Source organism: Otolemur garnettii, unplaced genomic scaffold (assembly GCF_000181295.1).
Source record: "Otolemur garnettii isolate 467f Iridium unplaced genomic scaffold, OtoGar3 scaffold00106, whole genome shotgun sequence".
NCBI classification, from domain to species: Eukaryota; Metazoa; Chordata; class Mammalia; order Primates; family Galagidae; genus Otolemur; species Otolemur garnettii.
The window spans coordinates 7,110,632-7,115,096 of record NW_003852501.1 but is presented as its reverse complement, the minus strand read 5'-3'; the positions used below and the strand labels follow the sequence as shown (position 1 = coordinate 7,115,096).

The 4,465-nt window shown below is 39.5% G+C and overlaps 1 protein-coding gene across 1 annotated transcript in view; it reads right to left on the bottom strand.

The window, feature by feature from the left end:
• The window catches only part of SACS (sacsin molecular chaperone), a 49,007-nt gene that overhangs the window by 35,960 nt on the left and 8,582 nt on the right, over positions 1–4,465 (bottom strand). The window lies entirely within an intron of this gene.

Below are 4,465 nucleotides of genomic sequence, written 5' to 3'. Positions count from 1 at the left end.
TCAGGAGCACACGAGACATGGGTAGTACAGCTCAGGATACATGGGTAGAACAGCTCAGGAGCACACGAGACATGGGTAGTACAGCTCAGGATACACGGGTAGTACAGCTCAGGAGCTCAGGATACATGGGTAGAACAGCTCAGGAGCACACGAGACATGGGTAGAGCAGCTCAGGATTAGGTCTCCACAGGCTGCCACTGCCTCCCAACCTGGGCCCACCAGGAATACAGGTTCCACTCCAGAGGATCCAAGATCCAGTGGGAGTAGGCCAGAGCGGCCGCCACTGAGTGTTGTAATCAGAGAAGAGTGTGGTGGCAGAGCTGGTGAGGCAGACAGTGAGTGTGCAGGTCAAGAGCCTAGGCTTGCGGTCCAGCTATGCAGATGGGACCAGGAGCCCTGCACAGCCCCAGGGACCTGCCTGGTTGCTACAGGCTGAGCGGCCTCAGAAGCTCCCACCCTGCTGGCCATGTGCTTGGCCATCTCAGCTGTGGCCCCAATGTGGGGAGGGAAAGGCTTCCAGGACAGAGGTAAGAGGGAGCCTTCAGAGTATTAGCCCTCCCCAGACATGTCTCTCCCAGTCGAGAATCAGCCACTTTCTCCAGAGGCATTTTCCTGAAAGTCTGGGCCAAAATCATGGGTGTGCATCACACACAGGGATGCATTATACATGGCGAGATATGGTGACTGCTGCACACATGTGAGAGTATGGTTAAAAAGTCCTAAAAAAATCTTTAAATTTGCTATCTCTTAGCTTCTAAATAGAAATCCTAATATTATATTTAAACTGTCTCTTATTTATAATCTTCCCAAAGCTTTTGTTCCAAAGAAATTACTCCATTTCCAAAAGCTGTACATATTGTTCTGTGGGAGGTACCTCATGCATGAGCAGTTACCAAAAACAGATCTTTACCATTTGCTTACTAAACTTGCCTTCTCTTACAAAAAATTGAAGTAAAATAGTATTAATCTATATGTACCCTTTAATAAACTACATTCTTGAGAGTTTGAGATATGAACATTTCTTTCTCCTGTACTAAGCTGAAAGCCTGTTGACAGGACTGATTCATTCCTCTCATGAAGGACGGAGTACTACTATTTGTCTGGTAGGCTAGGAGAAAGGTGACCAGACCTGTAATATAGAAAGAAAACGGCAAACTGCAAGATTTGCCTCAACAAAATTTCCAATCCTGATAATCCAAACTACTTCTGGGCACCTACCAAAACATACTGAGCTCTAGTCAATGTGACAGAAGCTCTAGACTCTGAAACAAACTCTAAAGGTATCAGTCCTAGCTTAATTTGGACCTTGTCTAAAGTAAGAAAAATCAATTGATGTTAACATTTCCTGAAAGAGTTCTTTCTTAGACCAAACCAAAAGGTTATGTTTTAAATGGATGGGTCTTTAGAAATGTTATGTATCACCCTGCATTAAAACTCAGGAACCTCTTATTTGGGGGAGAAATAATTTTTTACTTCCCCAGAACTTTGGCATCACTAAACTGGGCAATAACTGCTGACGTTGATACCACAGTAGTGCCAACAGTAATGCCTTTAACAGAGCAGAAAAGTATCATACAGGGTATCCCAAAAGTCACTATAAATAGGAAAAATTAACAAACTCATATTTTATATTATATATTTCTTTTTTTTGCAGTTTTTGGCCAGGGCTGGGTTTCACCTCTGGCACATGGGGTCTCTGGCATATGGGGCCTCCTCTGAGCCACAGGCACCGCCCCCTATATTTCATATTTTTATAATTACATATCAACACATAGAGTAATATTTTGTAAGTATTATTTTATAACGAATATTTTGCAAATAAAGACATATTTATCTATAATTTCTCATCCTCACTATGCATATCTGGTGATCTTTGGGATACCCTGTACAATATGCACATGAAAACAAGCAACTATAAGAAGACAGAGGAAAGAGCACAGATTTGAAAAGCTAGTTTTAAGATCAGGCTTTCAGCTCATCTTCTGAATTCCAAAGGGTTGGGTCTCTTACCCACCAGTTGCTCAGACTCAAGCCTGAACATCTGAGCCGTGCCTCCCACTATCCCATTACCAGCCACTAATTCCTCCTGTAGCTATACAACTGCCTGTTTCTCACTGGGTTTTTTAATTTTTAAGCTCCATCCAGTCTAAAAGAATCCTTAACAACTTACCAATTTTATGTATATTAGGATAATATGGTAATATAAAGTATGAAAAAAATAACCAAACAGGGAGCAAAACATGACATTAACTTACAAAACAGTAGCAATTTAGGGGCTGGATCTTGTCTTCCTTCAGGTATCTATCTGTGATTTCTACGTATTTAAGGGAGCAGAGATGGAATAAACTGAAGATAAACTTCCCAGTCCCAAGTTCTGACTCAAACAAAAAAGTAGTTTGAGATTTTCTCTTAAGCTGTAATCCTGAGACTGCTTTCAAACTGACTCTGAGAAGGAACAATAAATTTTGCATATGCTTTTGGGCAAATCACTAAAATTTCTAAACCTAGGTGATTTCTAAGATTCCTATGAAATCTTTTTTTATTTCCCATTCAAATTTCCTTTATTATTTCTTATAGCATAACTGTGTACATTAATGCAATCATGGGGTACAGGGTGCTGTTTTCATATACATTTTGAAATACTCTCATCAAACTGGCTAACATAACCTTCATGTCATTTTCTTAATTATTGAGTTAAGACATTCATACTCTGCTTTTAGAAAGATTCACTTGTACCCTTGTAAGATAAACCACAGAGGTGACCCCATCCATCACCCTCCCTCCCCCATCCAGCCTCCTTACCTCTCCTCTCCCACCCCCCTTCCCACATTCTAAGGCTATAATTAGGTTATGACATTCCTATGAAAGCTATGAATTAGTTTCAAAATAGGGCCGTGTACATTGGATAGTTTTTCTTCCATTCTTGAGATACTTTGCTAAGAAGAACATTTTCCAATTCCATCCATATAAACATAAAGGAGGAAAAGTCTCCATCTTTCTTTAGGGCTGCATAATATTCCATGGTATACATATATCACAGTTTGTTGATCCATTCACGGATCGATGGGCACTTGGGCTTCTTCCATGACCTGGCAATTATGAACTGGGCTGCAATAAACATTCTGATACAAATATCTTTGTATCTTTGTTGTAATTTGATTTTTGGTCTTCTGGATATATACCTAATAAAGGAATTGCAGGATCAAATGGCAGATCTATTTTTAGTTCTCTCAGTGTTCTCCAGATGTCTTTCCAAAAGGAACAAATTAGTTTGCATTTCCCTCAGTGGTGTAGAAATGTTCCCTTTTCTCCACATCCATGCCAACATCTCTGGTTTTGGGATTTTGTGATATGGGCTAATCTTACTGGGGTTAGGTGGTACCTCAAAGTAGTTTTGATTTGCATTTCTCTGATGATTAAGGATGGAGAGCATTTTTTCATGTATCTGTAGGCCATGTGCCTATCTTCTTTAGAGAAATTTCTCTTCAAGTCCCTTGCCCACCCTGAGATGGAATCACTTGTTTTTTTCTTGCTAATACGTTTGAGTTCTCTGTGGATTCTGGTTATTAAACCTTTGTTGGAGACATAACCAGCAAATAACTTCTCCCATTCTGAGGGCTATCTGCCCGCTTTGTTTACTGTGTTCTTGGCTGTGCAGAAACTGTTAAGTTTGATCAGGTCCCAAAAGTGTATTTTTGACATTGCTTCAATTGCCCGAGGGGTCCTCCTCATAAAATTTTTGCCTAAGATGATTTCTTCAAGTGTTTTCCCTACACTTTCTTCTAGTATTTTCATAGTTTCATGTCTTAAGTTTAAATCTTTAATCCAGTGAGAGTCTAGTCTATCTTAGTTAATGGTGAAAGGTGTGAGTCTAGTTTCAGATTCCTATTAAATCTAAAATAGTTGAATTCTACTAAAATATCCATGGAACCAAGACTATATCGAGCTGGCCAAAATACATACGTGTATGTGAGCAAAGTAGAAGGACTAACATCAGCTGTATGCCAAAGACGGTGCTCAGACCACTGGCTCCAGTCTCAGGGAGGAAGCAGCTCACTCACTCTTGTTACCAACTAAATCTGCATGTGAATATATTCTATTCACATCTCTCCACCCCAAACAACCTTGTAACTATACTCTTGCCATCTTCATTTTCCTAATAAAAATAGTTTTCACATTCACCTTCTGTGAATCACTGGTACCTATTCTAAAAGACAGGCCAAAACTGATTCAATATCCTTCTAACAGTGTCTATCTGAGCATACGCATCTACATTAAACACTCAGTCCTTATTCTCTAAAAATGTACCGTCTAAACTAGAAAATACAATGAAGGCTGAGATACCGAAGGTAATAAACACTAAATAAACTAATAAGAAAAAAATTGCATAATCACTGATCTACTTCTACAATTAAGTAGGTTTCTTACTAAGCTTAAACACAAAATCTAATTTTTGCAATATTGC